The sequence below is a fragment of the Lissotriton helveticus genome, chromosome 2_1 (assembly GCF_964261635.1).
Source record: "Lissotriton helveticus chromosome 2_1, aLisHel1.1, whole genome shotgun sequence".
Lineage (NCBI taxonomy): Eukaryota > Metazoa > Chordata > Amphibia > Caudata > Salamandridae > Lissotriton > Lissotriton helveticus.
This window is the reverse complement of record NC_136059.1, coordinates 788,380,712-788,394,850: the sequence shown is the minus strand read 5'-3', so window position 1 is coordinate 788,394,850 and position 14,139 is coordinate 788,380,712. Positions and strand designations below refer to the sequence as shown.

General features: G+C 47.1%; 1 protein-coding gene across 3 annotated transcripts in view; it reads left to right on the top strand.

The window, feature by feature from the left end:
• The window catches only part of MCC (MCC regulator of Wnt signaling pathway), a 1,512,525-nt gene that overhangs the window by 1,354,697 nt on the left and 143,689 nt on the right, over positions 1–14,139 (top strand). The gene's annotated exons all lie outside the window — the stretch shown is intronic.

Genomic DNA, 14,139 nt, shown 5'->3' with positions numbered 1-14,139 from the left:
AATTACTCCGCAAGTTGTTACAACGACTTGTGGAGGGGGGGCGCTGGATGTTGGAATAGTAAAATGTACTATTCCAACTCCAGTCTGTGCGGACTTGTGGAGTAATGGTATGCGTTGTCAGAACGCGGTCGTTGTAACGACCGCTTTGTGACAGCATGCGGGGACACGGATGCGGGGTGAAGGTGTTTTACCAGTGTGGAGTGGTGTAGAGTAGAGTGGCATAGAGTAGAGTGGATTAGAGTGGAGTGGAGTGACGTAGAATACATTAGCATGGAGTGGGATTGAGTAGAATGGAGTGGAGTAGCATAGAGTAGTACAGGTGTGGGTGTATGTAACTAAAGTGTCAATAGAAATGGCAATTAGGGTGAAAGCAACATAAAGAAGCTGCATGCCGGTGCTAATAGTAGAAAAGCACATTGCACTTCCAGGAACATTTTTAAACAAAAAAAATATAGAGTGTTGCAAAACGACTAGAAAGAACAGGTGTGCTTGGTCCATGCTCCAGGGATGAGCTAACACAAGAAAATAAGAGAAACCTTTGGGATCTAAGCAATCAAAAGATTGCAATTGAGAGTGACAGCAAAAACAACTAATGGTATGTTGTGGGTGGGTTGTAAGCCCACTGAATTGTAAACAATACGCCTCGCAGTTCAGCAAATGTGCAGTGTAAGAGTGACTTAAAAAATAGACCAAATGGTGCATTTTACAGCAAATTTACAATAAGAAATTGCCCAAAAACTACAGGTTTGACAGAAATTGTTTATAACATTCAGTATACAGTTTGACATGGCCTTCCGTCATTTTTCACTCATAAAAAATGGTTTGTGACTTGGTTCCTGACTGACCGTCTTGGAAAGTCACGAGTCAGTCACACAAAAGGCTAGAGTAAAACACATATACTTAGAGAAATGCTTTGTGAATCTTGCATGTAATGTCAGGTTGAAAAAAAGAGCAAAAAATAACCACTCCGATAAATCTTTGTGGATTGGGCAAAAGAGGGACTGCATTTACTTGGCTGGAGCTGTGCTGTTGGTTAGTTTCTGAGTGTTTGTCACATTATTTAGACTTTTGACTGACTGGGTGGACTGTGAGAATCGAAAGAGCCAACGCGTGAAGAACCATTTATTTGACATTATATGCTTAATCAAATGCGTAACAGGTATTGGGTTAAAGTGATGGGGCTTTGTAGTCACTCACTGTGAAGGGCAAAAAAGAAGGATCTTCACTCAGCCCCACCCTCTTCAACATCTACATGAAACCTCTCTCAGCCATCGCACGCCAGCACAACCTCAACATCATCTCTTACGCCGACGACACCCAGCTGATCCTCTCCCTCACCAGAGACCCCGACACCGCCAGAACCTGCCTACACGAAGGGATGAAAGACGTCGCCGAGTGGATGGACAGCAGCCTGAAACTGAACTCGGACAAGACGGAAGTCCTCATCCTGGGATCTTCGCCCTCCGCCTGGGACGACTCCTGGTGGCCCCCAGCCCTGGGCACCGCACCCAAGCCAACCGACCACGCACGCAACCTGGGCTTCATCCTGGACCCCTCCCTCTCGATGACCAGACAAGTCAACGCCGTCTCCTCATCGTGCTTCAACACCCTGCGTATGCTTCGCAAGATCTTCCGCTGGATCCCGACCGAGACCAGGAAGACTGTCACCCAGGCACTCGTCACCAGCCGACTGGACTACGGAAACGCCCTCTACGTTGGAACCACAGCCAAGCTACAGAAAAGACTCCAGCGCATCCAGAACGCCTCCGCCCGACTCATCCTGGATGTCCCCCGACGCAGCCACATCTCCAGCCACCTGAGGAACCTGCACTGGCTCCCCGTCGACAAGAGGATCACGTTCCGGCTCCTCACCCACGCACACAAGTCTCTCCACGACCTGGGCCCCAAGTACCTCAACGACCGCCTGACCTTCTACACGCCCACCTGCCAGCTACGGTCCACCAGCCTCGCCCTCGCAGCCGTACCACGCATCCGAAGAGCCACCGCCGGAGGAAGATCCTTCTCTTACCTGGCTGCCAAGACTTGGAACTCCCTCCCCATCCACCTTCGGCTGACCCAGGACCATCTCGCCTTCAGGAAACAACTCAAGACCTGGCTGTTCGAGCAGTAGCATACCCCTCCCCCCAAGCGCCTTGAGACCCTCCCGGGTGAGTAGTGCGCTATACAAATGGCATGATTGATTGATTGATTGATTGAATTAATCTTTACCAATGCATACGAAAAGTAGCAACAAATTGTGGGATTAGAGGCTTTTCATGCATTTAGATCCCAATGGTTATATGAAATAAATGCTACTTACATTTCCAGAAACGTGTATCACAAATAATAATACTTTGGGGGGAAACGGTCATTGTAAAGACACAGAGGCGCGCTTGAAGACAATTAAAGTACAGGAAATAACTACAGAGACCTGTACATTTAATCTTACACGGAGTAGTACAAAATACATTAAACGTACTCCGCGTGCTGCTGCAAAAAAGAAATTAAGTTCAAATCCTGGGCTATGAATTGTGCCTCAGGAGAAACAAAGCTAATATTCAACAGTAGGCAACGTCGACATTGAATCTGAATCTCTGCAGCGCGACTGATACCCACCTGGGCATCCTGGTGCCAGGAGATTACAAAGGGCAAGATAAGTTTATAGTACGTGAACAGAAAAGGCAGGCTTTGATTTTCTTACGGAAGTGCAGATAGTTTGAGCGTGTGCTTAAAAGAAAGGCTGTTCCTATATTTAGCTGTTAAGATAGGAGAAGGGACGCACCCGTGACCAACTTTTTTTTTAAAGGGGTGTACTCTTCTCAGATGGGCTGTAGAGGAGCGAAGCGACACTAAGAAACATAAACTACAATTCGTTACTGAATGAAGAAAGGGCCTCTGGCTTAAAATGCATTATGGTAAAAGCAGAGTGCCTTGAATTGAGATTGTTTGGCTATCTGGAGCCAACAAAGTGCACAAAATGACAGGAGGTGGAGGAGTGGGGACGAAGGCCCTATACAAGGCTGATTAAATCTGTGTATTCACACATGCTCTTGCCTACATCTAGAGGCCAGCAAGGAAAAAGCCCATATCTCATTAACCCACACACACATCCCTACCAACACAACAAAGCCTCCCCCAAAACTACTGCCACACCTCTATAAGCATGAACCCCTCTTTAAAAAGCCAACGAGTATGAGTCTGTGTATCCTTATATTACGAGGCTTCCGCCAGTGCTTCCTGTACCACCAGATTTCCATGAGATTCACAAAGCGTCTGTAACAAATGACCAGTGGCTAGTGACATTTGAAAGTGGTGAGGCATACGGGCAGAAAACAACTTTGACTGATTGGTTAGATTGTCTGTGAGATATCCTGTAAGGAACAAGTGAAGTTTATTTAAATGCATAGTTAATTAAAACCATAGCAAGTAAAAAAAAAAAAATTAAAACCCAGATTAAATAGATATACCTTGCATAGTAATTTAGATTGTAGAAGAAGGAAATCCTATAGTAGCGCTAGAGTTAAAAATTGCACAGTAGGTAAAATAGGTGATCACTGAGTTCTTGAGTATCAGAGGAGCACTGCCAAAGCCCTAACTCTTCTGCATATCTGGTCTATTAAGAGCTGCATATGGTGGACTAGAGCTTTCCTGTCCAATGCGAACATTTCGAAAAAGCAGGATAACATTTTTAAATGAAAAGATGCAGTTTCTTGTTGCAGTGGCAGCCGAGGGTGCTACAGGGGCAGTGTATGTGCTAGAACTTGGTCGTTCATTTTCTGCCAGTTTCAATATCCTTACTAACTTGCAGTTTAACAGCGGGTCCTCTGATTTGACGCAAGCTATCACAGCCTGTCTCCACGTGCGGATCCCACATGAATTGAACTGGGATGTAAGCAGGCGAGGCCTCTCTGACAGGAACAGTGCATCCTCCGGGGCTTCTCAGTGGGTGGCTCCAGGCTGCAGAGGGGTTCAGGGGAGATGAGACAGGCGAGTTAACCATTCATCTGGTCAGGCACTGTACATCCTCCGGGGCCCATAGGGGTGGCTGGGCCTGGTGGGGGTGACATGGGGCTAACTTGGTTCACCGTTGGCCCTGTCAGGCACTGTACATCCTCCGGGGCCCATAGGGGTGGCTGGGCCTGGTGGGGGTGACATGGGGCTAACCTGGTTCGCCATTGGCCCTGTCAGGCACTGTACATCTTCCGGGGCCCTCGGAGGGCGGCTGGGCCTGGTGGATGTGACATGGGGAGAGCCTGGTTCACCATTGGCCCTGTCAGGCACTGTGCATCCGCTGGGGTCCTCAGTGAGGGGTGGGAACCAGCAGGGGTGCTCCGAGATACATCGGAAGCGGCATTAATCATTGACTTGGGAGCATTCTCCCTCCCATCACCACACACATCAGAAGTCCAGCAGCCTGTCCTGGCTCTGAGGGCAGTAGCGCCCCTGATTGTCTCTGGGCCTTTCATACCTCTCTGAATGGTTCTGTGGGCCCGGAGGTGTCATTTAACGTCACTTTCTCATCAGGCTTCGCAGGCCATCCTTGCTGAGATGAGTACCCACTGCTCACAACCTCGGTAGGGCGGGTTCAGCATTTCATCCAGCTTGTTGTGTTGGTAACAGTATGTATTATCAAGACGCCTAGTAATAGTTCAGCTTCTAGGAGATATGACTGCGGTTGGCCCTGGACACCCTATAATAACAGCACACGCTTCACCAAGGAAGGGAAGCAGGAGCGAGCAAGGTGGGGAAAGGGGGTCGAGACCCAACAAGGGGGTTGAGACCCAACAAAGGGACAGGAAGTCACTGCCGCTTTTGCTCATGGAACAGGTGTGGCGGCGTGGAATAGAGCAAGGAATTGTAGGTTTACAGTGGCGGCTGGCAACACCCACTGAGCAATAGCGCTGTACACACTATCCGTTCAAAGAGAAGTGTGCGGGGTGGGGGTGATGGCCCAAAAAGAAAGAATGCCCGTGGCCGGTGATTACCTTTACAGTCATGTCCCCAAAACTCTCTCTGGCTCTGGTGCTGTTTATAGCTCTGCTCAGCGGCCTCTGTTCAGACACTGCCACTCTGTCTCCCAGTGAGTGAGAACCTGCTGCCTAGACTAGTTGTGTAAATGCCGTTAGTGCTGCAAGTTCTGGCCAATCCAGACACTATTCCCTTGCTGAGAGCAGCACCAGGATTGGATCGGGCAGGTACACTCAGCGCTCATTCTGAGTGCAGGCCGCTGTGGCTCGCCATCCCCTTCCCCTCACTGTGCACAGACAGTCACAGATGGTGATAGGCCTCTAGTGCGCACTGTGCATGATACCTAGCTGGAGAGAGACCTGGTGCCAAAACACCTGCCCTTAGGACCTCAGGGCTGCAGGACAGACCGGAAAAGGCATTCCCAACAGTCAGAGACTTAAGTATGAAGGGAAAACCTTGGACTGGGACTGCTTGGTGCCTCTCACCTCCAGTTCATTGCGGTCAGCCTCAAATTGCACCTTGGGCCCATTCTACCCAGAACTGTTATTTTTCTATAGTGCTTGACTTTTTATAGTTGCTTTTTTGCATTAAAACGGTAAAAAATCCTATCCTCTGTTCTCCTAAACCTATTTTGATGATCTTGGTATCTTATTGGTAAATAAACTTTCTCTATTTTTATAAATTGGTTTGGGAAAAACAGTTATTTGCTTTAAGATTGTTGGTACTGATTGAAATTAGCATGCATTTCTCTGGTGTTGCCTGTTGCTTGTGTCATAGTTACCAGGGGTTGAGTAAAAAGTTTCTTAGAACTGTCTTTTTGACCTACTCAGAGTGGGTTTATTGCCCCCCTCCAAATAATCCTATTTCTAACACTATATAACCAGCATCTCTTGACACTAGCATTTGGGTGTCCTTCTGCTGAATAATTCTCACTACAGTTGGGTGTCAGAAACTCGAGAAGTGGACAGTGGACCATAAAGGAAAGTGCAGCACCCGTACCGTACATTTCCAATGTAATATACAAGTCTGACAATTTTGTGTGCGGATTACCAAATGTGCCCCCTGTCAAGAAGCACCTCCCCTGTCCTGGGGATACAGAACAAACAAACTAGGTTGGAACAGCACCACAACTTGTCAGCAAAAAGAGCCCATAAAGAAATATGTATAAATATTAAAGAATCCTAACCAATTAAATGAGTCGCTGCTTATGTAAGATGTATAATGTTTTTCTTTTTCATTATTCCAACAACCATCAGCCAACGTGTTTCATACTTTTTACATAGGACTTCTTCAGGGCAATATCAATCTAGGGAAACAGATCATCCAGTATGTTGTAACCCGGTTGCCACAATAGACTGGAGCTAAAAATAGCATATGGTGTCTGTTCAGGTTTTCAAACGGAAAGTCCAGGTGGAGCTGGTACAATTTTGTAGCGTAATTCAATGTCCAATAGGATTTCAAGTAGCGAGTGGTATAATAGCCATAGAAAAAAGATATAACATTTTTTTTTTAAAATAATTTTTATTGGATTTTTTTAAATTTACATTTAACAAATCACATATAATCACCATAGCATTGTCCATACGGGGGTGACAGCACATGTGGCTTAGATGTAGCTAGTACACTTTACCCTTTGAGTACATATGCCTGCTCGTGCCTGCCTTTTATCTATAACACACACAACATTTAAAATATAATCCTTGACGAAATATGTTGGGGGTAGCTGTCTGAATGGGCGAGCTGCAGCACCTTGTATGATTGACCAGCCCCCACGTCTAGCCACCTACTCTGAGAGAAAAAGAAGCAGAATAGAAAAGAAAAGAGAGAGGGGAATAAGGGGGGAGGGTGTCCTGCTCAGGAAGTGGTGTGGTGCTAGGCTCTTTGAGTGTTTCTGAAGAGCCCTTTCATGGGGGTTCGTAGGGGTCCAGGAACTTGTCCAAGGATGCCCACATACCTCTGTTGGGATTTCTCCGTGGGGAGTTCTGCAGGGCTGTGATGTCGGCTCCTCTCAGGTATGTCACCAAGTTGAGCCACCCCTTGAAGGTGGCTTTGGAGGTGTCCTTCCAATTGGTGAGTACAATTTTGGCGGCTGCTGTTAGCAGGAGGTCTATGAGGTCTCTGTCCTGTTGTGTGTCAATATCAGTTGTTATAAATGAGGTGGTGAGTGTGGCGAACTCTTCTTTCCAAGTTCAATTAAGAACTAGCCCATAGCAGTGGAGAGTATCCACGCTGACTTGAGTAGAAGTACAGCCTGGCGCACTACCGCCAGAAAGCGGCGTTTCAGGAAGGAGGAAGTGCGCCAGGCTGTACTTCTACTTAAGTCAGGGTGGATACGCTCCACTGCTATGGGCTAGTTCTCAATTGAACTTGCAAGTCTAATACACTTGGGTATCAGTAGCATGTGAGTTTTTCAGTTTCTTGCGGGTATGGACCTTCTGGTCACACGTGGGTGGGGGGCTGCTGTCGGGGTGGGGGGAGAGTAGTACAGCAGTATGAGGGATATCAGGTGCAGTATACGGAGAACGATATTGTGCATGGGACATGTACTGACATCTGTGTTCTGATCATCCGTTGACACTATGGGTAGTGTAGATAGATACCTATGCATGATATACGTGTGTAATGAATGATGCCGACTGTCTGGGCAATGCTGGGGGGGGGCGGTTAGTTGGGGTTCATTTGGTGAAAATTGTTCATTGGTGTATAATTGGCTGGAGTTACTGGTCTCCTGTTCTCCTTTATTGGTGTACTGTGTTGAAAATGCCAGTAAAAACATTTCTTAAAAAAAATCATTCATAAAAAAAATGAAGCAAGTGTATGTTTGCAAATGGGTGGCTGTTATTGTGCTCATGGAGCATGCTAATGTTTTTTGTTCCACTGCGGGAGACATGGTTCAACTTGGAGACACCCCTTGCCTCACACTCCACAAATTCTGAGGGGGTGGAGGGGTTGACTAGATTTTCACACTCTGCAAACGTTTTTCTTATATTTGACATGAGTACATTTGCAACTGATTTCATGAGACGTTTTGTGAATATCTCTAAAGCTGTAATATTGTGAGTGTTCACATCCTTTCGCAGGTGTCTACACCCTAAAAGATCTGCAACCCACCACTGTGAGATTTGCTGACGCTTAAAAGTATGCGATGCTAGTTTGACTTTGTGTGAAGAAGTCCAGTTATTCCTGAGAAATTCAAGTTTTGTCAGACATAATCGGGATTTTGCACTCCCAAATGATGACGATTGCACAAATCCATACGATTGAGGTGTGCCGATAGTTGTGCGAATTTTAGCTGAATCGTAAATAAATTCCCCACATGCCTCTGCCATCACCACTCCTTCCACAAATGCTCCCCCGGCCCCCGCTCACTGTCATTGGCCTAGTAATTGTTCTCTGAAATAGAGCGCTTGGCGAGGGTTTCTCACTGCGCTGATCTGTTTCTCCCTATGGGATTAGTAGGAAACTGTGTTCTGGATCTATAAGGGTTTTACTCTGATTAGTGGGGAACCAGGAGAATCAATCACAATCACAAATGAAAAGTCTGCGCCCAAGTGAGTTAGGAGCGGTCGATTGATGGCACGCACTGCATCACCAGGAGTAATGTGTCTAGCGATGAAACCTGCCTCGTCGCCAGCGTGTATGCCTCGCTTTGGAAAAGACATCTTCGATGACGGGGGCACAATGGCACATGATGTGCTGTCATTTACTGCATTGGTGGCTTATTCTGAGCCCACATTAATAGCACAATTCAGGAAGTATGCATGGAAAAAATACATGCAAAGATATTTTGTAAATTCCCATGTATAATGCAAACGTAGTTAGGAGATATAATTGAAAACAAAAAAACTCAAAATCAATGATTTTTAATAATAAATCTTTAGTTATAGTGGAGATCGCTGGTCAACAGAAAGGCGTTTTTCTAAAGCTAATAACTGGACCTGTTTAATTAGTCTGTACATAGTTTTCCAAAAAGATGTATACCAGAGGCGTAACACAAGTCGGTGTGGTGCCAAGGGGCATCCACGGCGCAGCGGGCCCCCACCCTGCAAGGTAGGTCCCATTCAACCCAAGATCTGCATTTGTGTAAGGTAGGGAGTCTCAGGGGCCGGCCCTTCACCACATTCCCCAGGGTGCCTATCAGTAGTTATGCCATTAATGTATACATACACTTAAATCTTATACTTTATAGTTTATCTATGTGCGTGTTTTTTCATGCATACAATACACAAAGCTAATATGAATTACACTTTCGATTTACCAATACAATTGCAGTTCTACCATATCTTTTCAGCACTTGCAAATAAAAGTCCATACTACATTAAGGAGGTCTGTCCAGTGCCCTTACCAGCATCTCCTGGTACAAACTTAAGGACTGCTGATCACTGTTACGTTACACACTTATACGACCCACATGATTCCTTATTATTATTACGCGCACTTTTGCCTGAACAATTGCTTGACCACCCCTATCTTGTGTCTGTTGAGCTACTTTTACTACATGGTCTGAGCGGATGCAGCTAGTCCTGTGGGTTTGACCATTTGTACCTCTGCTGTCTCTCTGGAGTGACTATACCTTCAATGGGACCAACAGAGATGATGGACTGATTTATCCATAAGCCCCGGGCCTTAGATGTTACCGGTGTCAATATTGTGTCTTCGCTTCCGTGTTGTCTGAGATCCCAAAAGCTTGAATGATTCTCCTTAATGCCAGTGTATCATCTGTGTCTGTTCAATGAAACAAAACTACTCTTTCCACTGTCTTAGGTCTGCACCAGCACTCAGAACCAAATCAGCTGCAGGAGATTGCTCCAGGTTATGGTAGTGAGTACCTGTGACCCACCAACCCAGGGACGGATGTGTGGGGCTGTTGCTGGCATTTTTTCTGCAGTGATTGACTGATCAGCCGCAGTTATTCTGTGGTCCAGTGAGGCTGCCGTTGCATTTCCATTTAGCCAGTGACGTAGCAAGGGTGCCATGGGCCCTAAGCAAGCAAGGAAATTGCAACCCATTCCCCCATATCTTGGTTTTGAGATAAAAAACAAAACGCCGACTAATTGGGGTACAGTGGGCCCTTAACCCGCCTGAATCCCAGTATCACTCCACCTGCAGCACTGGATGCAAACTGTCTTCTTAGGAGAGCAGGGTGGAGGACTGCCCTTTAAAAGAGGAACTGCTAGGTTTGTACAAGTCTCTGAGGAGGTATCCGGTTGCAGTCTGCAACTTTGGTCTTTGAGGACACCGAGGCTGACTGAATAACTGATTTAGGAAGATTTCATTGACATTGACTGACAGGCCGACAACTCAATGAGTTGCTGCTTTCCTAGCGAGAACTCACTGTAACAGGCTCGTGCAGAGAGGAAGGGAGAAGGAGCTTTGCTCCCAAAAAAAAATACTCTTCCTGTATATGTTTATCCCAGTCTCGGAACAGGAACTGTACCAAAACCTGCTCATTGTGCTGATCCTCTCCATACTATTCACCTGGTTGTACTTTCTTTCATTGTGCTGTTGGCCAGTCTAAACTCAAGGGCAGAACAAGCATTGGCATAGCCAATAGGTCTCGCTTTTGGGACCTTATAAGTATTTTGTCATGCAGCACAATATCCTTGGTGCAACAACATCAACTGTTGCATGGCTAAACACTTATAAGGTCCCAAAGGCAAGACCTATTGGCTATGCCAATGCTTGTTGTATACGTCATTGACACTCAAAGCACAGTACCCAGGGATCAAAAAAAGACTTGTTTTGGGGAAAAATTAGGGTCGGATTTTTGAAAAAAACATGTGAGTGGAGGACTTTCATGTGACAACTGACAGAAGCCATAAGTGTTCTTAAGTACATCCCTTTTTTAATGTTCAGAGAAGCCATGTGGTGAAGTAAGTGCAAGAAAATTCAGAACAGATTAGAAAAAGCTTTAAAAAAAATATTCTTCGCCTTTCCAGTCAAGACTACTCCAGAGTTGGTGATGAAAGGACGATTTACTGCCTATCACATCAGCAATGGTTTAATTGCAAAGTTCAGTATAACTTCCTGGAGCATGCTGTTCCAGTCCCAGCATGTGGCTGCGCAGGACATGTTAGTCAAATTAAACCCTGAAATCAAACACTGCTCCAAGAATGAGACTACAAGTACAGAGAACCGCGCTCAAGTGTCATATGCAAAAGCAATGGTTGAGTCTGAATCCCAATAACTTGAGGTAATATAAAAGAAAGATGGGAAGAAGCAACAACAAACCAGGTCCCGAGAGCTGTTTGAGAACAGCTTTACTGCGCTTGAGAGGGTAAGAGTCGAAGCTGTGCTGTTTATACTTGCTTTTAACCCCAGTCGAAGGTTGTCCCTAAGGCAGCCTCAGTCTACAGATCAGTACAGCTAGGTGCTGTCACCTTACTCGGAGCTGCAGAGCTGGTTACTGCCACGATGACGTTGTCCATGGTTTAGTTTGGTAGGTAATGGGTGACTGCACTGCCACGACATGGTGACAAGCAACTGAACACACCTTGTAGAAAAATCGGTACCACTAACTCCATCTGCCAACGCATGAGTTGAGATCATCAGAAACGTTCAAAGTCCTCAAGACTAACGAAGGGGAGGCATGGCCACCACACAAAGGGAGCAAAAGAACTGGTCAATCACCGATGCCAGTATAATGAGCACACACAATTGGGGGGTGGGGAAAAGCACAAACTGGCCCTCACAAGCGAGGAGTATCCAAGAATAAAGTTGAACTCCTCTCCTGTTCATCTGAATGGCTGACTCATGTGATGATAGGCTCGTCGATGGTATAGTAGTGCGCATGTGCACAGGGTTTCTAGTGGCAAGGCGAACGGCAGACCAGTGACCGAAGCGGGCACAGCACTCCAGATTAGCGCTACAGACAGTGAAAGACTGTTCAGATTCATACGAAAGAGGCCAGTTTACGGATTATTAAAACGCAGCGAGGCATCGAGAGGAGGGGAGGGGAAGAAGAAGACGATGCAAGGAAGAGAGCCTTGACAGAGAGAGGTAGAGGGGGCGGGGAGAGTCAGGGAGAGAAACAGTGAAGAGGGCCGGGAAAGGAGAAACCGAGGGGGCAGAGTTAGGTTGGACGGCGAGGAGGGGGGAGAACGGGAAAGGCAGAAGGGGGCATTTTATGAGTCATTAAATTCAAAGGGGAGACTGGAAAAGGCGCGAAAGTAAAAGCGCTCGCGTGTGTGTGCATGCGTGGCCTACGCCGTCACAAAACTGAAAAGGCACGACAGTAAAAGCGATTGCGCGTGTGTACGTGGCGTGAAAGCTGGCTGGCGAGTGGTGTGCGATGTGTGTGCTCCATGATGAGAGAAGAAAGCCAGATGGTGCCTCTGCTCGTCATTGTGCGCGTAACCGCACGCTCTATGCCACCCGGTCGGACTTTTGAAAGCCCACTCACTAAATGTTTCACCAGACAGCGCATGCGCTGGCTCAGGCGAGACCTTAACAAGCCCCGTGAGTCACTTAGGCACGAAGCGGGCCTCTCTTCCACTGTTAACCTGTCCAAGAGGTCCCATTGCTTTTATTGGAGGAAGCGTTATTGGAGCTCCCAAAAGGGGCGGCTCCTCCATTAGGGTGGAGGAGCGTTGCCCCCACTGCTTTCTCGCAGTGCGAGGAGAAGAAACATAAAATGGTAATTTAAATACCATTTTATGTTTCTGCATCTCGCACTGCGAGAAAGCAGAAGGGTGTGTCTGGTTGGGGGCCGGCGGGTGGTCGGGGTGGAGTATGCAGAAGGGTATTCCAGTTGGGGGCAGGTGGGTGGGCGGGTCGGGGAGGAGTAGCTTGCCCAATGCTGTGGGCCCTGACAAACCAGTCATGCACTCTCTGGATTTTCTCTATGTAGACCGGATGCAGATATAGAGAAAATGGCCACCTCATAGGCGCCTGGCTGGGAGCCGTCTTCACCAATCACAACACTGCGATTGCAGCGTTGTAATTGGCTTAGGGGAGGGGAGGGAGGCTGCCCTTTTCCTGTACCTGCCAGAGGCAGGACAGCAGGACAGCAGGAAAGCAGGTGCAGCAGGAAAACGCGGGACCCGGCCAGAAGCGCAGGTGGCGCGAGACCTGGTAAGGTTTTTATTTATTTTTAAATCCCTCCACCCTCCCCGCGCGAACACCCCACCAACCCACCCTCCCGCGAGTCACACCGGCCACGACTGGCTCCCAACCTTACCCAGCTTCACCAGCAGCCTTGAGGACCACGCATAGACTTCCCTTGTCCTTTTGCCTGGCCTGATGGAAAAGCATTGCAAATATGAATGAGAGTTAAGGTATTTCAAGTGAAAATTGCATGTGTGCAGGGGTCATCGCATTGGGGAATTGGTTGGCCTGTAGAAGAATCCGGAATGTCTCATATGATGCGTGTTCTCTGGAAATCCAGTAGGGCCAACGCACAGGCTGTTCAATATGATTCAGGTGTTTGCAGATGGAACAGTGGACCTGGATACTGGAAAGATTGATGGATGTAGGTACATGGCATACAGAGCCCTCCTGGGGGTGACTCCAAGACTACAAACCATGACATGTGTCCCACCTCAAGTTCATATCGTACAGCAGCAAACAGCATATTCGGTTTATAGTGCAGCAGGAGTAATAGTCAAACTGTGCTACCAAAGTAGTTCAGTATACATATTCCCCACAAACATTGCTTCTCAAGTTTGTGCTTTTCGTCATGAAGGGATATCCTTTGAAGATAGACCTCGGCTCATTCCGTGGAAAACACCATGTATAAGTATATTTCTCATAGGAGTGTAACAGGGATACCGAGAAGCAAGGCTTATTTTACGACTTAAGTACCCACGGGGTCCACAGCCCCTCCCATTCCATTATGCAATTCTGAGTATTTCAGGATAATCCATAGAATGAGTTCTTTCATGAGGATCCTTGGCTTGGCATTAACAAAAAACATTTGCAGGACTTTTCACTAAGCAGACAGCAAACCCAGTGATTTAATGAAAAAACAGAACAAGAAATTCAGGAGCGCACATTCCGCAGTACCTCCAAACCGAAATTAGCATCATCCCCCAGCAAATTCTAGATCCGATAATGCCTCACAAAAGTATTAGAGGGCACCCAAGTAGCCACCCTACAGATCTCGGACAGGGAACCTCCCCCCATTTCCCCCCTGAACCTCAGCCCATGAGGCCACCTCCCTACCCCCTGCCC